The sequence below is a fragment of the Heterocephalus glaber genome, unplaced genomic scaffold (assembly GCF_053883595.1).
Source record: "Heterocephalus glaber isolate CG9 unplaced genomic scaffold, H.glaber_assembly_v1.0 deba00001531, whole genome shotgun sequence".
NCBI lineage: Eukaryota > Metazoa > Chordata > Mammalia > Rodentia > Bathyergidae > Heterocephalus > Heterocephalus glaber.
Genome location: NW_028258329.1, coordinates 12,940,943 through 12,954,073, shown reverse-complemented (window position 1 = coordinate 12,954,073; position 13,131 = coordinate 12,940,943). Strand labels below are relative to the sequence as shown.

The following is a 13,131-nucleotide window of genomic DNA, read 5'->3' as shown; positions in this document are numbered from 1 at the left end:
TCATATCAGAGATTTTTAAAAAGACTCTGTAAAACATGTATGATTTATTTCTTTAAAAACTTTATTGAGATATAATTGACATTTGAAGAACCACAGTTTTTTTTTGGGGGGGGGACAGGGTCTCACTATGTAATTCAGGCTGGCCTCAAACTCACAGCAATCCTCCTGGCTCAGCCTCCCGAGTGCTGGGATTACAGGCATGTGCCACCATGCCTGGCTTCCACACATACTTATTGTGTACAATTTGATGAGTTTGGACAGAAGCAAACATCCGTGATGCCATTTAGTCAAGGTAGAGGACATATTCAACACTTCTCAATGTGTCCCTTTTGAAAACAATAAAATGATATTTCATGCATTAGGTGAATAATATTCATTCTAAAAGGTATGAGGTGATATTGCGGTTTTTATTTGTGCTTCTCTGATAATTAATGATATTGTAATGATATTGAGTTTTTAAATCAGTACTGGGGATTGAACCCAGGACCTTCACATCCTTAGCCCTTTTTTATTTTGAAACAGGGTCTCGATAACTTGCCCAGGTAGCATTCAACCTTGTGATCCTCCTGCCTCAGCCTCCTTCAGGGCTGGGATTACAAACACGCATGACCATTCCCAGCAGATACTGAACATCTTTTATATATTCGTTGATCATTTATATATTTTCTTTGGAGAAGTATCTGTTCAAGCTCTTGTCCATTTGAAAAATCAGGTTACTGCTCTTCTTTCCTACTGAGTGGTAGGAGCTCCTTGTATATTTTGGAAATTAACCCCTTCTCAGATATGTAGCTTGTACATTATTAGCTCACACTACATAGGTGGCCATTGCAGGATCTTGATTCTTTCCTTTGCTGAGCAGGTTTTTAGTTTTATGTAGGCCCCCTTCTTGTTCTTTGTTTTGTTTCCTGTGTTTTTGGTGTCATATGTAAGAAATCTGGTGTGACCAATGTCAGGAGCTTTTCCCACTGTGTGTTGAGCCTAGGATTTTATAGTTTCAGGTCTTACTTTTAAGTCTGTAATCTGAGCTGGTTTGTGTGTGGGGGGTGTAAGTGGGGGTTCCGTTTCATTTTTCTACATGTGGATATGTGGCTTTCCCACTATCAGCTGTGGAAGAGACTGTCCTTCCTCTGTTGTGTATCTTGGGCCCCCACCTCAAAGATCATGACTGTATTTTGGTGGAATTTATTTCTGTCTCATTGGTCTATATGTGAGATGCTTTCTTTAGCTGTTTGGTATTAGTTGTTGCTCATGATTAAAAGCACAACCTGAAAGGCTCTTTCGAAGCTCTGAGCGAGCAGATGGAGTGGTGGAATCTGTAGTTCTAGAACTCTAAGAGGCTGAGGCAGGAGGACTGTAAGTTTGAGTCCAGCCTGGGCAACTTAGTGAGGTGCTGTCTCAAAATAAAAAATATAAAAAGTGCTGAGTGTGGTGGTGCTCACTGTATCCCAGCACTCAGGAGGTTGAGGCAGGAGGACTGCCAGAAGTTCGAGGCAAGCCTGGGCTACATAATGAGCTGGAGGCCAGCCTGAACTTGTGATATTCCTGGCTCAGGCCCTGAGGGCTTGGGATGACGGGCATGTACCATTACAGCCAGCTCATGGGACAGCCTTTGGAAGGAAACTGGGAGAAACAGAAGAAAGTGGGCTGGGGATGGCATCTCTGGGCTCAATCTTGACTCCACTCTTCTCAGCAGTATGAGCTGGAAAAGTTACTCAAACTCCTTGTACCCCAGTTTCCTAACAGGGGCAGTACACAGGGACAAGAACCCTCTCACTGGAGTGTTGTGTGACTGATGGAGTTAATACACAGTCCACAGTGTTTTTTCTTTTTTGGGAGTGTGTGCAGTATCGGGGACCCAATCCAAGGCCTTTGCACTGAGCTAAGTCCCCACTCCTTTGTCAAGTTTTTATCTTGAGACAGGGTTTTTACTAGATTGCCCAGACTGGCCTGGACCTCTGATCTACCCGCCTCAGCCTCCTGTAGTGCTGAGAGTAGAGGCATGTGGCACCATGCCTGGCTCACAGAGGGTTTAGAACAATGCCTGGTACTCAGTCAGTTAACTCTCTGCCTGGCACCCATTACTGTTTGTAATGAAGGCCTGCGCAGGCCTGTGCAGGCCCGTTTTGCGGGCCCAGAAGTCCTTGGTGATGAACCTACAAAGGCAGAATCATGGATGGATTTCAGGTAATGGTAGGAGGGGAAGAAGGGAAGGAACAGGGAGTAAACAACACGATGGCAAGAACACAGGAAAAGGAATGAGGATGGAAAGAGCTCAGGGAGCAGCCAGTCAGAGAAAAATTCTCTTGCAAGTCCATAGCATTCACTAGTCTGGTTAAGGGAATGTCTCCTGGACATTACATGGAGGAAATTTTTTACTGAAGTGCGTGTGTGTGTGTGTGTGTGTGTATGTGTGTGCCAACTTAGAGCTCCACATATATGAGTGTGGAACACGGCCAGGTTACACAGCAGGAAACCCAAGATCCAAGAACATTCAGAAAACTTGGGATCCAGTCCTAGCTGTCCTAAATGGCTGATGCCACATTGAGTCAAGACAATTAACGGACTGTCTTTTTTAAAAAATTTTGTTTTAGGCCGAGTCTTGCGATGTCACTCAGGCTGATCTTGAACTCCTAGTCTTTTTCCAGGTCTCTTGCCAAAATGGGCAAGATCTATAAATATTGGCACCAGGAGAGTGTGACCTTTTTCTTTTCTCATTCATTTCAGAAAAGCTTAGGGTTTCGTTTTTTCCTGCGTAGGTTGAACGGGAAGAAGTAATAATAAAGTGGTATTTGCTGAAAGGAAAGGAGCTTGTTTTGCCTAGGAGAAAGCTGCACAGCCAGATTGTGATTGTTCAGGTTCAAACCACCTTTTCACCAACACTGCCCTAGAGTGCGGAGCCCAGGATTAGGAGGCCTACCTGTTAAGGCTCAGCCCTTGCTGCTTGTGCACAAGGGCCACTGGCAGCTTCTAAACTCTCAGGTCAATGGCATTTCTGCTGGGACACTGGGGGAGGGGATGTGCTGGTCACAAAACCACTGGTCCTGACTCTGACCCTGCAGGAAGGTCTGGTGGTTTAGGAGAAAAATCTTGAGGATATGGCTGCTTGCCCAAGGGCTATGGGTGTGCGTCTTGCTTGTTCATCATCCTGTCAGTCATTTTTTTTTTTTTTTTTCTGTAAAGACACAACAATCTAAACTTAGAAACATCGAATTCTGAGCTTTTTTCAGAGGGGAAGCCATCAAACGTAGGTTTCTGAACTAGTACTCTGGCCTGGCCTGGCGTAGCCTGCACCAGAACCCCCCCCCCCCCAGTAAGCCCGGAAGGGTCCGCACTGCGGGGAGACAACCTACACCTCAATTGCAAACCCAAAGGTTTCATCATCTGCCAATCGAGATCCGGGACTCCTCAGGACAGCCAGAAACGCCTACGGCAGTGAATGGCACTAAGGCGAGCCTATCGGAGAGGAGGCGGTGGAAGGGGTGGGGTCAGGACTAGCCAATAGGATGGAAACAATTGGTGTTGGGCGGGAGGAAGACGCCAGCGAGCTTGCGTGAAGCCGCTCCCGGGAAGCCAAGGCAGGAAGCTCTCGGAGCCAATGGCTGGGGCGGGCGGGCGGCAGCGCGCCTGCGCGCTGCGGCTCGGGAGGGGGGGTGCGGGCGGGAGGCAGGGAGGGTGGGGGAGGGGAGCGGGTTGGAGCGTCGCGGAGCTCTTGCCGTCGCCGCAGCCGCCGCCGCAGCGAAGAGGCCATGTTGTGTGGAGTGGCGGGGGGAGGGGGAGGAGGAGGGAGTAAAGCCGAGAGAGGAGACGGCAGAGACACCACACACACGGCACAAGATGGCCGGAGAGGCAGCAGCACCTCGAGCTGTCAGGCGCTCTCCCGCGGCCCAGGGGTCCCTCGGCCGGCGGGGAGCTGCGCCCGGGCGGCTCCGAGGCCCGCGGGAGCCGGGCGGCGGCGGCTGAGGCGAGGCGGGCGGCGCGCCGGGGTCGGAGCCGCGGCGGAGCGCCGGGGAGGCCAGGCCCGCGACGCCCGAGCTCTGCTGCGGCAGCGGCCGCGGAGGCTCCCCGGGATCCCGGCGGCGGGGCCCGGCGTGGGCGGGCGGCTCGGGCGCGCGCGGACGGCCCGGCTGGAGGACGGGCCCTCGAGAGGCGCCGGCGGCCCCGCGCGGACCCGGTGAGTGGCTCCCCGGCTGCTTTTATTGTCCTTTGTCCTTGGGAGGAAAAGCAAAATGTCCTTGAGCGCGCGGGCAGGAGGAGGCGGCGGGCCGGGCCGCGGTGTTCCCCGCACAGCCCCGGGGGTCGCGAGCGCCTCGGCGGGCGAGCGCGGGGGTCGCGGGCCGGGGTCGCCGGCCGGGAGGGGACTCGGGCGGGGTCGGCCTCGCTGGGGACCCGCACCCGCCGGGAGAGGGGCGGCGGCGGGAGCCCTTGTCTGTTCTGCCGGGTGTGTGGATATTCAGGGCGAAACAAAAAATCCCCTTTCAGGGTCTCCGTCGGAGGAGCTTTTTAATCTCTTTCCGGTGAGGTGAGAACTCGTCTGGGAGGTTGAATTTTAAAAGAACAATGGAACCCTGACTACCTTGAAACAAAAATATAACTTGTCCCCCCCCCCCCCATTGGGTGTTGGCTTTTAACTCTTTCAAAGCTGATTTTAAAAACGGCTGCAGGGTTGTAGATGTGAAGATCCTTACTACTTAGCAAACCTTTATGGCGCTAAGGTGGTCTTTTAAAAATGCGAGTTGGAGAAATTCGGAAGACCCAGTCGCCAGAGGTGTTTTCATGGAAGGGGATTTGATCCTTAGGAGGCTAGGTGATGACGTTCGATTAGGATAGTTTTATTTTGCTGAGAATTATGCTACGATCGTTTGACATCCTGATCGGTGAATATGATTGAATATGCTGCTGGGTACTTTTAAAAAAGGTCGTAGGGAGCCGTTATCTAACTTCACCCACCTGAATGTGAAAACGTACTTAGGTCAGTTCCCAGTCTTTAAAAGTTGAAGTTCATAATCTTATTATTGTGTATTATCGCAAGCCGTGATGGAAAAACTTTTCCCAAGGAATATTCTGACACCAGATCTCTTGGTGAAGTTACTTTCTCGTGTAAATGTTGAAGTAGGACTGCTCTCGGTAATAGGCGATGGAGAGGAGCCATATTTGTTGCATGTATAAAAATCTAGGTGGGCTTAAAAACGGAACTGTGTTAAAAATACAGGTTTCAAGAAATCACAGAGTTTTCCGCATAGCCTGTAATTAAAAAAACGTGTTTGGAGGGGAATTTAGGTTTAAAGGTTTGGAGAAAAAACTAGAAACGCACAAACCTTTGTGTATTGTAGAATATATTTATCTTCATTTTGCAGAGCTTATGTGTTTTAACGGTGCAGATCTGTGTAAAAGTACTTTCGGGAAAACTAGCATAGTACATCTGAAATCAAAGATACTGGTTTAGTTGACCATGTTTGTAAGGGTATTTTTTTCAGTAAAGTTTTTTTTTTTAAGTAGGTTTCATATATATTACATCAGTTGCGCATATCTTGCTTTTACAGACTTGTTTGAATAACAATTTTGATTCTTCAACGTTTTTAAAATTTTTGAACACTGCAAGTAGTTTTAAATTGATACTCAGACTCTAGTTATTTAGAATTGTTTTCGGATAGTAAAATGGAAAAATAATTGCCAGTAGTTTAACATTATGAAGTGTTTTTACGTGGTAAATGGGGGAGGAAAAAGAATGAAAATGTTCAAGACTGGTTTAAAATTATGGTCACAGATACTAAAAGTTTTAGATTTACTTAAAATAAAAAGCAAATATCCCACTGGGTGAGATCAGATAACTTGTGGTTTAAAATTTAAAGTAACCAGTGGCCATTTTAACTTCACCAGTTTTTCTTGGAGGAGTTAATTTTTAATTGTTCATATCTGTAAAAGATATCTCTAGGTGGTCAAGGAAATTTGGGGATGATTACAGTCTTTAAATGGTAAACTTTTCTTTGTTTTTGTTTATTGCCTGGCATCAAAACAGGAAAAATAAAGGCAAGGTCATGATTTTAAATCTGTCCAAAGACCTGAATTTTCTGTATTTCTTTTAAATCCCAATGCGATAGTCTCCAGTATTTCCGAACACATCCAAGGGATGAAGAAAACAAAGATTGATAAAACATTAAAAGAATAATTGCGACCATAAACGTGCAGGTTGTGTTACTGTGAACCATCTCTGAAATTTACCTATAGATACTGTCTTTGGAATATTTTCTCGTCATTTCATCACACAATCTTTGGCCAACAAATTCTTTAAAATCAAAACATTGATGTCATCTTCCTTTTTTTTTTTTAAAGGTAATTTACAAGATTAAAATTAATTTGGTTGCTGGTGGTTCCGAACAAATATGTACAGCTCTTTTATCCCAGGTAAGATCTGTTATATTGTTACTTTGACATAAAAAATGAGCTTCTTGGGTTTCTGTTTTGTTTTTTGATGATTTTGTTTACAGTCATTTCAAGTAGCGGTGATTATTTGATTTTTAAGTCATCATAAAAAAGTGCTATCAAATAATTTTAAAAAGTCTGAGCCTTTTCACGATGTACATAGCCACTGTAATGCAGTGTTCCCTTGAATAGTTTAAAATACTGAAAGACTTTTAAACCTTTGTTTAATTTTGGGAATAGGAAAGCACATTGTATTTTGGGAAAAATCGTGGACTAAAGATATTTTTTCCTTTGATCACCAGAGTATACCATGCGAATGATTTTAAATTCGAAATATTCAAAGAAATACATTTGTTGAAGATAAGAACATTTAAAATTATCCACGGATTTTAGTATTTTTTCATATAATCAGATTTTAAGACATTTATTTCTATGTGGTATTTATTGGTTCACCAATAAGTTGTTTAGAATATTGTTTGTTTTCCCCAAAAGGTACATCTTTTTGAAGACTGAGAAATTAGAGTTTTATCCCTGAGGATAAAGAAAGTGTTTTGGAAAGTATTTTATATCGCAAGTAAGTACATATTTTTACTCAGCATTGGAAATTGAATAGTTAGCAACATATGTGCAAAAAAAAATCATTAAAGTTAGTTGGTGAAACAAACTGGACTTTTTAATCTCTTAAAAAGAGGATGAGAAATGACCCATCAAATTCCTTTATCTTACATCAGAAAACTTGTGTTTTAACATTGTCGATGCAATTTTTATCAGTGCAATAGTAAGACATTTAGTATTTTCCAATAAAATGGTCCTTTAAAATTGTGGTTAAATCTGTAGTAAACATCAAGATTATTGTCTTTTCAGTATGAAAGGTACGTTCTTTAGCCTTTTTAAAACTTCTGTGAGACAGATCACATTGGGAATGGTCTAAGTGTACTTACTGATCTTAGGGTTTTTGAAAGAACTACCTTTTAAAAATGCCTTTTCATATCTTGGCTTTATTAACTATGTTTAAAGTATTTATTTTACTTATCTTCATTGGTTTATTTATAAACCAGTACAAAAATGAGTTGTTTTGAGGTAACTAGAATATTAAAGAGCTCTCTAATTTATAGTTTAGTAATTGCTTCTGAAGAGTAAAAGGTAGAAATAATTTTCAAGTACAATATTTAATAGAGCTTTAGCATACTATGGGATTGATACATTAACATCTTAAAACTAGATACATGAATGAAGAAAATACTTCTGTTGATATTTTTAAGGAAAAGTGTAAGTATATTCAAAGTTAACACTGAATCTGGAAATTAATGTCGAGTTGTTACTAGTAAGTTGATTGTCCAGAGGAAATATAAACTATAATAAGAAGTAGTTTGGGAAATTTTAAGAGGAGGCAAATGACTTTAAGGGCAAGTTAACTTATCTGAAATTATGTGGGGAAAGTACCAACATTCATTGGATGGTGTTAGTTTGTTCCATTGATTCAAATAGGTGATAAGAGGAATGCTTTTATTGCCTTTCTTTGACTTAACTTTTCTTTTTAATATTTACTCCAGTTTGATCAAGTTTGTATTGTGTGCAAAAGAAAATTCAATGTTACATTTTAGTTACAGTGTTTTAAGAATAGGACATACAAAAAAAAAAGAGTAGGACATACAAAAACAAAGAATAGGACATACAAAAAATCAAAACATCTTTCATCTGAAGCTTTAACATGAATGCCAAGATTAGGGTGTTCTCTACGTAGCTGACAGGGTATTGGCATTTTTTTAATGTGAGGCATAACATAAGTTTAAATATTAATAGGTGCTATATTTATCATGGCCTATCAGGGATAATTTGATCCATTAAATTAGAAATTTTAAATAAGAATTTTAATCTTTTGTCTTAGTATCAAAAATTTTAAAGACATTTCACATGATACAGTAAGCTGTAAATTAATTCCCAGTATAATGAAATGCAGCTTTTACAACCAGCAAGATAAAGGATTATAATAAATCATTTTAGGAAGATCCACATGTACTTGGATCTTTATAATAGTGCTTATATTCACTGTTCTGTTGTTTATTGCTTGAGCCAGTCTTACCTAGTGGACAAAATTGATTGCCACATGAAGAGAAATGTTAATGTAGATACTGTCATTCATAGGTTAAAATTATATCACCTGTAAGCTATACATAGTAGATAAGTAGATACTATTGTATTGCTTTAAACTTTTATTTCATGAAAAAGGTTTACTAGTGTTTCTCAAGAACCAAAGCAGTGGATACTTGTTATTTTATTGTAGCATTTTGAAATAACTTTTGAGTCCTAAAAATCTGATCAAATAGTTACTAGGTTGGATTGTATTTAGTATTCTGATAACTTTAAAAAATTAAACTGAGATTCCACAGAAATGAAAGCTGTACTATAGCTAATCACAAGGTTTTTTGAACTCAGAACAAGGCATTTAGTCTAGATTATGTGAAATAGGTAAATTTAAATACAATTCTTATTTATTTATTTATTTATTTTTTGTTTTTTGAGGCAGGGTCTCCCTTTGTAGTTCAGGCTGGCCCTGAACTCACTATGTAGTCCAGGCTGGCTTCGAACTCGCAGTGATCCTCCTGCCTCAGCCCCCCAAGTGCTGGGATTACAGATGTGCATCACCACACCCGGTTACAATTTTTAAAGTTTGGTCTACTATTCATTTTCTTTCTTTCTTTTTTTTGAGACAGGGTGTTGCTATGTAGTTCAGGTGGGCCTTGAACTTACTATGTAGCCCATGCTGCTCTTGAACTCTTGATGATGCTCCTGCCTCAGCCTTCGGAATACTGGGCTTACAGGCGTGTACCTCTATGTCTGACTAGCTTCTGTTTTAATCAGAGATGTGTGATAGAGTAGAATTTAACTAATTCAGCAATCAGGAGATAGCTTCTAATGTAAACAAGCTCTGCAGTCTTGACATTTTATTATGTACACCTTCATCTTCAAGTTTGTACGGCTGATTTTTAAGTTTATAATCTCTTAGAGTCCCTCTTAGCTCTTAAATTGTTGGATATAAATGGTAAGTATCAAATTATCTTATATAGACTTTGTAATTTTTACATGGCAAATCATGTGTTATTTCTGTGGTGAAACTACTGGAATAATATAAGACCTGAGATAATAGTTAGTTGATTTTGTTACTGATTTTTAGGTATTCCAGAATAGTATTAAATAATATAAATACCTACAAAAAAGTAATTGGAGTGTGAGATTGGTTTTATTTTTTTGGTACCAGGGATTGAACTCTGGTCCTTGCACATGCACAGCAGGCAGTGAAACCACTGAGCTAAATCCCCGGCCCGTGAGATTGTTTTTAAACAGTGAAGATTTAGAATATTGCAATAAAAACAATTATTGATTTTTCTAATTTATTAAATATATCTAACGTAAAGTCAAGTGTATATTTTTGTAATGTTTGCAACTGGCCAAGATTATAAACAAGAGGATTTGTAGTTTGCATGTCTGATACACTCTATTGAATTCCCTTTAAGAAATTTCTATCCTTCAGAGATTTTAGCATTTTAGCAGCTACCGTCCCCTTCCAGATTGAATGCAAATTTTTCTTTTCATTTTTCTTAGTTTCATTAAGACATTGTCTTGCTGTGTAATTCAGGCTGGCCTTGAACTCACGCCAGCACAGGCTGGCCTACAACTGTTGGGATCCTCCTGCCTCAGCCTCCCCAGTGCTGGGATTACAGGCATGTCCCACCATGCCCAGCTAAATGTAAACTTTTATTTTCAAATTGCCTATGTCTAAAAGTAGTTGGCCTGTGTAATTCAAACTGAATTATATTTTGAATCTCATATTATCAATACAATATGGGCTTATATAACATTTAAGTATCATTAAAATCTGATAAATTGTGATTTATATTATATAATACTCAGTGGGTCTCTTATTTCAAAAAAATCTCCTTTACCTTTTGGAACTTAATTATTTGAAATTGAGTATTCCTATATAAGCAACTAAATCTTGAGTATGTACTGTGCAGTAGTCATAATTCTAATTTAGATTATCATGCTAGAGTTTTTTCTAACGGTTTAAAAGCACAGTTTTCTTAGAAATGTTAATGACTGTCATGACATATAATCCCCCACTTTTGTACAAGGTTCCTTATATTTTACAGAGCTCTCAAATTTCCCTTTTTTTTCTTCTTCAGTACTGGGGATTGAGCCTAGGGCCTTTGCACTGAGCTTTGTCCCCAACTCTTTCATTTATTCCTTTTTTCTTTTCTTTTTTTTGTACCAGGGATCAAACCTGGGGACCTTGTGCTTGTGAAGCAGGTGGCAGAACCACTAATTTATTACTTTTTAAAAAAGGTTTTTGCTAAGTTGCTCAACTGACTGGGTTGGAACTCGGAACCCTCCTGCCTCAGTCTCCCAGAGTGGCATGGGCAGCTACACTTGGCTTAAAATTAAATTTTTAAAGTTCTAAAAGAATTTAAAAAATGAAGTGATTAAAGCTGTCTTTGCCTTTTATTGTTAAGTCAGCAATCAAAATGGTTGTTTACATTTTACCTGTAATTTTATTAAATCACAAATCATATTTTTGCAAAATACGTAGGATAGGTAGAAATGTAAGCAGACTCATTGATTTTCATAGTCTCTATAAGCTAAACTCTGTTTTCTCATTCCCAGTTTCAAAATGTGGCCAAATGCTATTCCAGACTTGGTCAGATTTGGGAAAGGAGAGGAGAGGGTACAGTAGATTGCTATTAGAAGTATTGTTGGTGGTGCAGAGTAAGGTCCAAGCCTTCTGTTTGGGCTGTGAGAACTGGTACTGGTGGATAACAGAAGCACGCCAGACCAGTGCTAGGGAGTTCCTGGACATTTCTTTTGTGTACCCTTTAATAGCTCAGCTGGTAGAGCGGCTGACTGCAGACCACACAGACATTTCTTTTACCCAGATTACTTACCTCAGTGCTGCCCTTCTACAGATTAAATCAATTTATTTTCCTTAGTTGGTTTAAGACTTATCTGTCCACCGTATCTCTTCCCTGTAAGGTCAGATTAAATTTGGAAGTTATAAAAAGTGTTTCTCGTAAGTTCCTTTATTTTTTAGCTGGGAAGATACTTCAGTACATATTGTCCAGGTAATTTTAAAGCAGATCTCTGTTTCCTGATGATGATTTGTCAAAATGGGTGAATAAATTTAGCTTTTGTAAGATAAACAGGGTCTTGTTCTTTAATCTGAAAGCTGGTCTTGACAAAAGCATTTTCATAGCTTAACATTAAGTTAAATCCTAAAGTTAAGCTGTGGTCTTTTGCCTTCTGAAAATTTATTCATCTGGAACTTTTAGACAGCAAAAACTTTGGTATTTTTACTTTTTTTTCCCCTAACCTAGCTAGTCTCACTCATGCTAGACAAGCACTCTACCACGGAGCTACATTCCCAACCCTCTTGCTATGCATTATCGTATTGTTGTAAATGTACTTAAGAGTAGTGACTAAAAAAAGTGTATGGATAGATTGAGGTGGTGTTTAAGATACAGAATACACTTTCTCATGTTTAGTGGGTATTTGAGTCCAGTGTATAGATTGAATAGGTGTATTACTAAAGTACTCATTTCAGAGAGCACTTGTATTACCTTAGTTGAATAGATCAGTACAATTAATAGTAGTTTTGTTTTTTTTGGTAACGGGGATCGAACTTGGAACCTTGTGCTTTTGAGGCAGGCGCCAGAACTACTGCGCTAAATCCCCGGCCCAATTAATAGTAGTTTTAAATGATGCACAGTGTTTCCTTTCAAGTACTTTACCTTAGCAATATTGATTATGTGATTAAATAAATGTTATGTTGATTATAGTGCATGGTAATGTGAGGTAATATGGTAATACTGAAGGAGTGACGTCTTAGGGGAGAATAAAAACTTCCTTTTAGGAGGCTTGAAACTGGATTAGATGAAAGACAGAACATGAAATAAAATTCTGTACTGTTAGAAGTGATGTTGGCTTTTTTTTTCACAAATGTGGTTGCTCATCACTTCTACCCAGGGAGCCCAAGTATTTATGCGCTTACTCCTTTGGAGTTCCTGGGGACAAAGACGTATCATTTTCTTAGTAACTTACTCTAGACGTGAGCCTCCTGCCCTGCCAAATTTAAGATCCTTTCAGGGCTTTTTGGTCTTTTCCTTTGTTCATATATTGTTCCTAAATACATCTCTTGGTCTGTTGAGTGATCCTTACAAGATGTTGAAATTTTAGCATAAATAATGGTATTTAATCTATTTTTTTGTTATTTCTTAGGCATAAAATTATATCCTTTTTGTCTTACACAGAAGTGCAAATCCTCATACTGATAATCTGAAGGGCCTGTACAGTGTAGCAGACCTTGGAAACAGTAAGTATTGCCCAATTTACACATTTTTGTAAATGTGCCTGGAAATTTTGAGTTGGAATTGTGAAAACGTAGAGGGAGTAGTAAAGCTTAGAACAGTACAGGGACATCAGCCTCCTTAGGTACGTGTGCAATCAAAGTTTACTTATTAATTTACTTTGTCTATTTCTGTTTGCTTCACTTAAACTCAGGCAGAATTAAAATGCAAACAAACCCACACTAAGGCATGCTTCTAACATTCTTTAGATCTGGGTGTTGGAAACTTTCCCCCTTGTTTTTACAAGTAAACTTTTTTTTTTGGAGTACACCTGTATTCTGTGATACAGATGCTTTGTGGTTGCCTTCCCACC

General features: G+C 40.1%; 1 protein-coding gene across 2 annotated transcripts in view; it reads left to right on the top strand.

The window, feature by feature from the left end:
• Positions 1–3,820: 3,820 nt before the first annotated feature.
• Positions 3,821–13,131, top strand: part of Chd2 (chromodomain helicase DNA binding protein 2) — a 145,517-nt gene continuing 136,206 nt past the window's right edge. For both annotated transcript variants that reach the window (XM_087188349.1, XM_087188346.1), the window contains exons 1-4: positions 3,821–4,171; positions 6,331–6,402; positions 6,913–6,994; positions 12,723–12,784. The gene's annotated coding sequence lies outside the window, so the exon portion shown is untranslated. The remainder of the gene's footprint in view (positions 4,172–6,330; positions 6,403–6,912; positions 6,995–12,722; positions 12,785–13,131) is intronic.